General features: G+C 35.6%; 1 long non-coding RNA gene and 1 pseudogene across 1 annotated transcript in view; one reads left to right on the top strand and one right to left on the bottom strand.

Moving 5' to 3' along the window:
* The window catches only part of LOC124988758 (uncharacterized), a 198,701-nt gene that overhangs the window by 49,328 nt on the left and 137,135 nt on the right, over nucleotides 1-12,238 (bottom strand). The gene's annotated exons all lie outside the window — the stretch shown is intronic.
* On the top strand, nucleotides 8,237-9,128 carry LOC124988725 (geranylgeranyl pyrophosphate synthase-like; annotated as a pseudogene).

Consider the following 12,238-nt stretch of genomic DNA (forward strand, 5'->3'; position numbering starts at 1 on the left):
TTTAGATTTCTTGCCCAGATTTCTTTGCTTTCTTGATGTGCAACTTCTACTTATGAAAATTCGATGGATAATGTATGAAACTACCTGCCATTTACAAAACTAAGCAACATGTTTGACAGGTGGAACAGGAGTCGCACAGATGAAAAGAAGAGACAAAGGGAAACTAATAAGTAGCAAAAGAGAAGCAACCTTAGAGTATGTCTATGTAAATAGAAGAGGAATAATTTCTATGAAGTTCATTAGTGAATTTGATCAGTAACCAGTACTACTATCTTCAAAGTAATCAACAAAATAAGAACAAAAGATAAAATAAAGTTTTTTTCTCAGCAAAGAAAACAATCAATAATGTGAAGAAAGAGCCTACAGAATGGGAAAAAATCTTTAGCACATGCACCTCAGGTAAAGTTCTAATCTCCAAGATGTAGAAAGAACTCAAAAAACTTAACACCAAAACAACAAATAACCCAATTAATAAATGGGCAAAGGAACTGAACAGACACTTCACAGAAGAAGAAATACAATCCATCAACAAACATGAAAAAATTCACCATCTCTTGCAATTAGAGAAATGTAAATCAAAACTGCTCTAAGATTTCACCTCACTCCAATCAGAATGGCAATTTTCAAAAATACAAGCAATAATAAGTGTTAGCAAGGACATGGGGGAAAAGGTACACTCATACATTGTTAGTGGAACTACAGTTTGGCGTAACCACTTTGGAAGGCAGCATGGAGATTCCTAAGAAAACTTGGAATGGAACCACCATTTGACCCAGCTATCCCACTCCTTGGTTTATACCCAAAGAACTTAAAATCAGCATCAGCCACATCAATGTTTATAGCAGCTCAATTCATGATAACAAAACTATAGAACCAACCCAGATGCCCTTCAACAGATGAATGGATAAAGAAAATGTGGGAAGGGAAGAATGAAGGAACTTTGGATTATACAGAGGGGAGTGAGGGGAGGGGTAGAGTGTGTGGGGATAGCAAAGACAGTAGATTGAGACAGACATTATTACCCTCTGTACATATATGAAAAAGAATTTTAAATAAAATAAAAAAAAATAATACAAAAAAGAGTTACAGATGTAAATGGCAACCTATAAGGGGAGCCAAAATCCAGAATTACAATAATAACCTTTCCCTAAAAACACAGAAACCACATGGAAAAAAGATGAAGTCAGATATTTACTTCAAACCATAAATAAAAATCAACTCAAAATGAATCAAAGACTAATGGATTTGGCAATGATTTCTTGGATATAACACCAAAAGTAGAGGCCAAAAAAGAAGAGGAAAAAGAAAAACTGGAGAAGTTGGACTTCAAACTTTAAAACTTTCATGCTGTTAAAGACAATATAAACAGACAGAAAAGGCAGCCTATGGAAAGGGAGAAAGTATTCAAAATTATAAGGAATAGATGTTAAAATATATAAAGAACTCCTACAACTCAATAATCATAAGATAAGTAACACTATTTTAAATGAGCAAAGTATACTATGTATCTTTTCCATACTAGGGATCAAACCAAGGTATTTACACATGCTACTCCAGCCTGAGTAAAGTATTTGAACAGATATTTCTCCAATGAAGGTATATAAATGACCAACAAGTACATTAAAAGATGCTCAATTTCACAACTTATCAGGGAGACAAATAAAACAAGTGATATCTCACATCCATTAGTATGTACATTATTTGAAGTTTTTAAAATTCCATTCAATTTAAAAAATAGAAATGAATGTTGGGAGAATACAGAGAATTTGGGACCTCCGTGTATTACTGGTGGGAATGTAAAATGGTGCAGTTCCTATGGACAATGATGTACTAATTCCTTGAAAAATTAAATACAGAATTACCATATGATCAGGCAATCCAATTTGGGGGTAAATACAAAAAAAAAAGAAGTAAAATTATAAAATTATTAGTCTTCTAGGATTTTTAAAACAACATAGAACAGATTAGGGGTATAAATGACAGAAAAATTTTTCTCACATTTCTGGAGGTTAGAATTCTTAGATCACCGTGTTGACAGGGCTGGTTTCTCCTGAGACCTTAGTTTGTGGATAACTGCCTTCTCCCTATATCTTCACATGGTCTTCCCTCTATCTGTGTCTGCATCTTAATATTTTTTTAAAAAACACCACTCATTGGATTAGGGCCCACCCACATTATCTCATGTTAAATTAGTCACCTCTTTAAAGACACTCTCTCTCTCCAAACACAGTGCTATTCTGCTCTACTTGGGGTTAGGGCTTTAACATGTGAATTTGAAGGGAACATAATTCAGCCCATGACATTCACGTTTAAATCATCATTATTCACAATAGCAAAACATAGAAGCTAGCTACATGCTCACTGACAGGTGAATGGATACACAAAATGTGATATATATATATATATGTATATATATATATATATCCATCCATATGTATATATATGTGGGGTGTGTGTGTGTGTGTGTGTGTGTGTGTGTGTGTGAGTAGAGAGAGAGAGAAATATAGATATTTATAGTTATACACACACATACACACACACACAATAGAATACTATTAAGCCTTCAAAAAGAAAGGAATTTTGACTTATGCCTCAATATGGACGAATCTTGAAGACATTGTACTAGTCAAAAGGACAAATATTGTATGATTCCACTGATTTGAGTTCCTGAGGTAGTCAAACACATACAGACAAAAAGTAGAATGGCACTTGCCAGGGACTAAGGGGAGAAGAGAATGGGTGTTATTGTTTAGAGGGTGCAGAGTGGGAAAAATGAAAAAGTATAGCAGATGAAAGGTGATGACAGTTGCATGACAGTGTGAAAATATTTAACACCACAGAATGATAATTTAAAAATTCATAAAATGGTAAATTTACTATGTATTTTTATAACCTTTTTAAAAAATAGAAAAATCAGAGAAATTAAATAATTGTTGCATTTTTGTGTATAACTTAACCCAATAACATTTTTTTGTTATTCTATACCCCAACAAACACTAAAGAATAATTTGATCAATTTGATGTCTAATTCAACAACAAACTTTATTGCCAGAATGGAGCATTATAAGAGCTGACTACTTGCAAGAGGGGCTTTTATATTTGGTTTCTGTTGACATGAACTAGTTAAGGTAATTATTTACATATCGCCCTTGCCTTCAAGAGGAAACCTGAATCTGTGCTCTTCTTTGAATATAATTTTAGATGTAAGATAATATAAAAGCGTAATTGATTTATGAGATTATTCCATCAAATAAACATCCCGACTGCTCCATGGCCCTGTGTGTCCGCAAGTAAGCCAAACATTTGACACTATTTTAGTTTTGGACTTTTGAAGCACCCTTTGAATGATGATCTTAGTTTGGGCTGCTATGACAAAGTACAAAGACTGGGTGGCTTCTAAACAACAGCAATTTATTTCTCACTATTCCAAAAGTTGGAAGTTCAAGATTAGAGTTCCAGCATGACTGGGTTCTGGGTTACATATCTGGGTTACAGGGTTTCAATCTTCTCTTTGTATCCTCACATGGCACAAAGAGACAGAGAGTCTCTGGGATCTCATTTATAACATTGATCAACATTTATGAGCACTTCAACCTCCTGACCTAATTGCCTCCCAAAGTCTCCACTTTCTAATATCATCGCCTCGGAGGAATTAGGTTTCTGACATAGGAATTTGGGAAAGGACATACATTCAATCCATTGCACTGACTAAATATAAGAGAAGTCACTCATCAAGTCAGTCTTCCTAGGACTATCAAAATTAACAAAATAATCAAGAGAATGGGAAAAACTAGTCAAGAATGACATTGAGAAGTAAAAGTTTCACAAAACTCAGTAGTGCTTATGGACAAGGCTGGCTGCATAATCTGAAGGACCCAATGCAAACTGAAATGAGGAACTCTTTGTTCAAGAAGTAGCAAAACAATTTGACATTCAGTATAAGAGAACATAAAGGTTTTTTTTTTCTTTTCTTTTATTTCTATCCCACAACTTGTCATGGTGGTGTTTATTTGCTATTTAATGTTACTCTAAGTACAGACTAACTAAAACTTTGAATTATTAGCACAATTTTGTCATTCATATTGCTTTAAGTACAAATACAAAAACATCTGACTTGGATGCAGTATCATCAAAATTAGACAATCATCATTCTGTAGTTCACATGTGCATATGCATCTGTTCTTACCAAAGGAAACACTGCACAAACCTAACTATTTCATTTCACCTCTTGCTACCTGCACACACTGCCAACTCTCTACCCTAGGCTGCAAATGAGTAAGAAAGAACTAAAAGGCAAAGGAATACGTCATCTTCTCATATCATCTTTTTTACCACAAGTGTTTGGCTAATGTAAATTAAAACAAGTAAAAAAGGAAGTAAAGTGTTACTTGGAAATTCCTGATTCTTAGAAAACCGTACCTTTTTTTTTTTTTTTCATTCAGAGGAATCTCTGGTTTGTTTTTGGTGTTTGATATACCATCAGAGGCTTTCCTATAATGCAGCCTCTAATAAAACTAAGCTATCCAGAACCCCTGGTCTCAGATTTATTTACCTTTATACCAAGAAAATTGGGAAAGCAGCAGAATTTGCATGTGGTGTATGTCCAGCCAGACTTTGAGGGGTTCAAGTGAGATCTAAAGTTCTTATGAGATTATCTAAAACAAAAACATGTTAGCAGAGCCCGTGGTGGTCCCATGTTTGCTGAAAGTGTTCATCGCAAGATTGAGTGCTTTCCTTATTGAGAAGCACAAAATCGTTACAAAAGTGCTAAAGGTACAAGCTCAGTCAGAAAGCTAATTTAAAAAAAAAAAAAAAATGAAACTTCGAGTAAAGACCAAACCAAACCAAAGAAAAACAAACAACAAAAGCCAAATTTTGGTTCAAACATAAGGAATGACCTCAAAGCTTGCAGTACTGGCCTTCCTTTGTCTTCACTGAAAATTTCTCTGAATTTGCATCTGTCATGGTCCCATGGAATTCTGTGCTCACGGGACATGGCAAATGCTACATGCGAATGGGATGGTGTTACAATTTGGATATGGAATGTCTCATATGTTAAAGACTTTGTCCTCAGCCCATGGCACTATTGGGAGGAGGTGGAACCTTCAGGAGGTGGGGCCTCATTGAAGGAAGTTAGGTTGTGGCAGGATACTTGCACAGAGATATGGGACTCCAGGAATTTCAGCAGGAAGCAGTGTTTACTAGTACTGGCACTGACCCAGGAGATTCATATCAAAGGCTCAGTCCCAAATGTAGGAGGCATTGCCTTATAAACCTCTTGTTAGTTCCTCCTTACAAGCTTGTTCTTTGTCTCCCATATAAGGTAATACACATTCTGATTGGGCATTCTTTCTGTACTATAGAATTGTAACAGTGGCTGGCCCACTGGTGCATGCCGGGTAATTCCAGTGATCGAGGAGGCTGAAGCAGGAGGATCACAAGTTCAAAGATAGCCTCAGAAAAAGTGAGGCACTAAGAGACTCAGTGAGACCCTGTCTTCAAATAAAATACAAAATAGGGCTGGGGATGTGACTCAGAGGCCCAGTGCCCCTGAGTTCAATCCCTGGTACTGCCCCACCTCCAAAAAAAAATTGCAACAGTGTTGCATCAGAGTTGTGGGATGTGCACATTGATACTAACAGTGCCATGTTATCTTTCCTTTGTTCTGAGAAAGTCCTTACCACAAGGTAGTTGAGAGTGTGCCCTTAAAGGGAGTATCAGGACTCTGACCCATTTCTCTCTCCCTTTCTCTCTCTCTCTCTCTCTCTCTCTCTCTCTCTCTCTCTCTCTCTCTCTCTCTCTCTCTCTCTGTTTCTGACTGCCGTGATGTGACAGCTATTTCCATGGCATGTTCTGTCTATAATGTGCTATTTCACCAAGGGCCCAAAGCAATGGACCAATCAATCTTGGACTGAAACCTCCAAAACTCTGAACCAAAATAAACCTTTCTTCTTTATATGTTCATGAGCTCAGATATTTTGTCCAGTGTCAGAAAACACTATCACATGCAGCAAGGAATGGTGAACACCTATTATTGGATCTCCTCTGCACACATACATGCTCCTTTGTCCTGTCAGACTCCACTTACAAAGTGCAAGCTCAAAGGTAAAATTATCAAGAATTTCAAGAGGTTGACAGCAGAGCATTAAACACAGCAGGGTCCCTTCTGAGTGTGGGCCCTGTGTGACTACACATGATGCACACCCATGGAGGCCCCTGTTTACATAGTTTGCATGTGAGAATCATTAAGGGTAATCTAAGAAGTCTGAGTGGGCCAAAAGGGCAACATTCAATGAGGTATCATGGTCAGGTGACCATTTCCACCAAAACATCCACTGAAGGATGCTTAGAATGTTCTCAGTCATGGTATTCTCATGTTGCCACATTGATACGATATTGGCATAATCAGTGGTATTTCCATTCAAAAATAAGTACATTAATTTAAAAAACAAAGAAATACATTAATGTAATGAATAAATAATGCATAAATACTTTTGGTTCCTTCTTAGGAGGGAACACCTCTGAATCATAATAGCAACATACCTCACTGAAAAAAAACTCAGATTCTGAATTTCAGTTCCAATGTAATCTAATGGGCTACCCAAAGCAGGGTCCAAATTTTTGAAGGGTACTGAAATCCACGTTTTCCTTCTGCTTATAATTCTACTCATCTTGAAATTATCCATGTATGAAATAATGGGAAAATTCTAGGAAACTACTGTTACAACTTCTCTTTTTCCCTCCTTCAATATAATTCAAGAATCTTTAAAAGTACTACAAATCCAATATGCAACAACAATAACAAAATCACAAATAAGAAAGACCAGTTGATTTTAGTTGAAACAAAATAAACAGACAAGACATGACATTTGAAAAAAAAAAAAAAATCACAGGTCTTCAGGCCACACAGATTGCTAAACTGGCTACACTCTGGACTCCGAATCAACATTTCAGGTTCCCATCATGGTGGGATCTCCTCTGCACACTTACATGCTCCTTTGTCACGCCAGACTCCACTTACAAAACACAAGTTCGAAGGTAAAATTATCAAGAATTTCAAAACAGAGACAGCAGAGCATTAAACCTTGCTCTGGATTATATCAGTGCCATTTCAGCTTCCAATGAAATAATTAATGTAGGCAATGATAATCAAAGATTACTAAAATCATTAGATAAAATGATGAGGAAGGGGGCTGGGGGCTATAGCTCAGTTGGTAGAGTGCTTCCCTTGCAAGCACAAGGCCCTGGGTTCAATCCCCAGCACCACAAAAAAAAAAAAGGAAAGAAAAAAAAATGATGAGGAAGATCACCATGGGTGGGTCAGGTAAATAACACATGAACTCATTAACGAAATCAATGTTATAACTCCTTACAGAAGTTCTCCTAAATATCTATAAAGTTTTATTTTTATTTTATTTTTATTTTTTGCCAAAAATATTAAACTTGAACCTCATCAGGTGTCTATATCTAACCATAGTTTAGGAGAACATGCTAACTCTTTTAGCATGATTGCATACCCATTCTGATAATCATCAACATATGGAATGTGGTGAGTCCTATAGGACAAACAACCTGGTTTCTTTCATGAATAAATAGCAAGGAATCAAAAATGTCAATATGTGGTTACCTGTAGATGAAAAGAGATTTAAGCTGTTTATCAATCAAATGTAAGTGGTGAATCTTGTTGGATTCTATTTTAATCAAACAGCTGGGAAAAAGGTATGTGAAAATTTGAAAATTGATGGGATAATGTGATAATATTTGGAAATTATTGTTAATATTTTGAGATAACAGTAGCATATGTATGCTTTTAGAAAAGGAGAGTTAAATACAAATGCAAAACATTTAAAGATGTAATTAATTATATGATGTGTGGTACTCAAAATAACCTTGTGGTGTACATCATACAAGACTAGTCTTGAGTTGGTAATAGCTGAAGTCCAAAACCTATTGATTGATTGCTCCAGGGAACTTAGCCTGTCAGAACTGAGTCTTAATTTATTCTTATGTTCTTCTCCAATGTAAGATACGGATGTTGGAGTAATGTGGGGACACTGATGGCTAAGGAGGGCAGAGAGTTTTGTGGTGAAGCAGGAGGAGGGATTTATGAAGGTTTCCGGAGGAGTCTTGGTCTGAATTATGGACTAGGAAGTTGATGTTGAGTACTGCTGTCCCTGACAGAAGGAATAAAGTCGTGAGATCATCCTGGAATCATCAGCTTTGAAATTTAGAAACAATGGAGAAGACTCAAGAAACTGTGCAGAGAAGAAACTGAGTACTTACTTCAGTTACTGGGTGAACAAGTGAGAACCAAAATTTTACAGGCATTTAATCACTGGCTAAAAGTTCCAGAAGACAAATTACAGATTATCATTGAAGAGGCAGCAATGTTTCAGAATGCCAGGTTGCTCACTGAGGATATCAAAGACAACTCAAAACTCTGACATGGCTTTCCAGTGGCACACAGCATCTATGGAATTCCATCTGTCATCAATTCTGCCAATTATGTATATTTCCTTGGCTAAGAGAAAGTCTTATCTCTTGATCATCCAGATGTAGTGAAACTTTTTACCTGCCAATTCTTGGAACTCCATCAGGGACAAGGCCTGGATATTTTCTGGAGGGACATTTACACTTGTCCCTTTGAAGAAGAACATAAAGCTACAGTTGCAAAAGACAGGTGGACCATTTGGATTAGCAGTAGGTCTTATGCAGTTGTTTTCTGACTACAAGGAAGATTTAAAGTCATTATGTAATACACTTCGACTCTTTTTTCAAATTAGATATGATTATGCTAATCTGCACTCCAAAGAATGTAGTGAAAACAAAAGGTTCTGTGAAGAGCTAACAGAGGGAAAATTCTCATTCCCTATTACTCATGCTATTTGGTCAAGGCCTGAAAGCACCCAGGTGCAGAACATCTTATGCCAAAGAACTAAAAACATAGATATTAAAAAATATCGTGTACATTATCTCAAGGATATAAGTTCTTTTGAATATACTTGTAATACTCTTTTAAAGAGCTTGACTCTAAAGCCTATAAAGAAACTGAGGTATATGGTGGGACCCCTGAGTTAGTGGCTCTAATAAAGCACTTAAGTAAGATGTTCAAAGAAGAAAATGAATAATATTAAGCTGTTCTTATTGGGTCTGATAGCTTCTTTTAGTCAATTGTTTTTCTTTTAGGATATCACATTTTCACAAATTTGAACCAAGTTTTAGTCTTCAAAAACTGAGTAAATAGGAATGGTGGGAGTGAAATCGTTCAAATGTAGAACCCCTCCACATACGTAATATAAAGTGGAAAAAAAATGAAAAGGAATCATAGGTATAATTTGAATGTCAAAGGTTTTTTTGGCAGGATGTTGTGACCAACTCTGCCACACTACCACAAATTTTTTATTGATTCTGTCAATAGAAAGGACTAGCTTCCAGGAAAAAAAAAAAAAAAGATATAAATATCAAGTATGTAATACTTCTTGGTGTACATATATATATGTTCCTCCACTAACAACAGAATAGCATTCCAATAAATTCATTTTAAGTTGAAAATATTGTAAGTTGAAGTGCATTCAATATTCCTAACCTACTGAACATCATAGCCTTACACAAACAGTGCACTATACAGTATGTGTTATTTCCCGCATAATCAACTGGCTGACTGGAAATTGCCACTCACTACCACTGCCCGGCACCTGAAGGGAGTATCACACTACATATTACTGACCAGGAAAAGATCAAAATTCAAAATTTAAAGTTTGGGTTCCTCTAAATGCATATTGGCTTTTTTCATTATCATAAAGCTGAAAAATCATAAGTTGAACAATTTTATGTCCTGGAGAGTCTGTTATTGCAAATCACCTAATATTTTCTTCCATCATTCCTGACTTCCTTATGTGAAACCCCTCTTCCATGATCCCATAAAACTCTTTAAACCTCCGTTAGCAGTCTTATTTAGTCTATTACAATATCATTTTGCAAATAAAAACTTGCTTATTCTTCCTCTGGAAAGTATCTCCTTTGAAGGAAGCAAATGTTCCTTATTCATCCCTCCTCTGTCTTCAGTTTGATACATGTTAAGAATTCAATAAGACTTTATGATTTTTAATTTATTCGTGAGGGAAGAAAGATAAGCAGAAGGGAGGGAGGGAGATAGGAAATGGTTAAGTAAATACATTTAGAGATTGTGAAAATCATTTGTTTAGATGTTTAACTCTTATTTCTAGTAACTCTGTAAGATTCATTCCTTAAACGTGAATCCTGCTTTATCACCTAAAATAACTTTTCACAAATCCTCCAATGGTGGAAGAGCTATGAAAATCCACAAAGATGGTAACTGACAAAAAATCTTAGAGTTTAGTGTCCCTTCCTTGTAAAACTACCCTTTGAATATCTAGATGGGAGTCAAAGAAGGTAGATACACCTTGGCACCAAGGATCACAGCTGCAACTATTCCTATTCAGAAACTCTGTAAGTCTCAATGATTGAATAACAAGAGATAAAAATAAAATTAAGTTCTACCTATGTAAGATTAATAACACAATTTTATTTTCATGGATCCCAGCCCAGGGGAACTTTCCATTTTCTTCTTGATTTTTCTGGGCCATTTCTGGAATATTTAGATGATCACCTTCCAAGCCTCACTGTGAGGTATTGATTCTCCATATATCTGGAGATCAGGTCAGCTCTCTCCAGAGGAAAATCACCTGAGCACCACATATATACCCAAGACTGAATTACCAAGTGAGAAAACAACACTGGATAAAAATAGTATGTATTTTTATATTGTATGTATATTAAGTGTGTATGCTAAATAAGTGTACATTTTTCTTTTTCAAGTTTCAACTCAAAATTTGATAACTTAGAAAAGTTCTCCCTGACCCTTTAAACCAGATCAGGATCCATAGATTATTCCTTCAAGACACTTAATATGGAGTCTCAAAACTTCAATAACATATGTATTTTATGATTCTTTGATGTCTCATGACAGATTAAGAAATCTATACATATGATGAATAAATAAATTTTAGTCAGTGATTATCTATCAGAGCCTGACTAAGCACTATGTGAGAAAAATCAGAGTACAAGACTAATCACACAAGATTAGGATTATATCCCAAATTAGAACATAAAATTGGTCAATAGGAAAAAGCATATTCTTTTTCAATAACAAATTCAGTAGAAAATGTTGGCAAAGAAATAAAGTTCCTACCAAAGAAAAAAGAAGGAAATAGGTACATATATGATCTCAAAGTTAATCAAAATGGATATTATTTAAAGAGGTTTTGGTTTGGAAGATTATAGAACTCAGTTTATTTCTTTATGCTCAAAAGCAGTGAAATGTATAGTTTCTAGGACACAGCAATAAAATGTATTATTTAACTGTCATTTCACATGACTTGCACCTGTAGGGAGTTGAACATCTTTATCAGGTCCTGTCTGTTTTAAGTCAACACCATTCTATACATCAAGTTGACAATCTTAAATGAAAGTCAGCGTTCTATTTGATTTCCCGCCATCATAATGCGCCTTCAGCCACAACCACCTTAAATTGCTTTTTCCTGGGGAAGATCACAATATGATAAGCTCACAGCCAAAAAGCCTTAATAAATCAACTAGCATAGAGAATAAAAGTGAAAAATGTACTAAAAGAGGATATCAGATCTCATTTATTTTTAATTTTGCTCTTTCAGTACACATAGATCTTTTTAATGCTTAAATATTATCTCCAAATCATCCATTCGAAGGGAATTTTCAAATTAATTTAATTTCCATATCAAGAACACACCAAGCACACAAAACAATCTCTCAATGGCTATGCCATATATATTTTTTTTCTGTCTCAGTAGAACATCTGCAGGCTATACAAATTTCTGGGGTGAACAAATGCATTGTCTTAGAACTTGCAGGTTTTTGACATAAACTTATACCTGAATAGCTAGAAGAAATTGTTCTGGGGTCTACTGAGAGCTATGGATAACAGTTCATTCATTAGTTTGTGTTCCTCAGGAGGTAATGGCAATTCTGTACAACAAGGCTTCAAATGTCATTTATTTAGTAGAATTCAGAGGCATAGAGTCCCAGGGTTCACCTGATTTGCTACAATGCCTCCAAAGACTCAACCCTCTCCACTCTTTTCACCCAGGATCCTTAGTATGTGGATTTTCACACTCAGGCTTGTTTCTTTATAGACACCAAGTGCTCACACGAAGGTGTTCAAAGGAAAGAAGAAGAAAAG

Source organism: Sciurus carolinensis, chromosome 1 (assembly GCF_902686445.1).
Source record: "Sciurus carolinensis chromosome 1, mSciCar1.2, whole genome shotgun sequence".
Taxonomy (NCBI): Eukaryota; Metazoa; Chordata; class Mammalia; order Rodentia; family Sciuridae; genus Sciurus; species Sciurus carolinensis.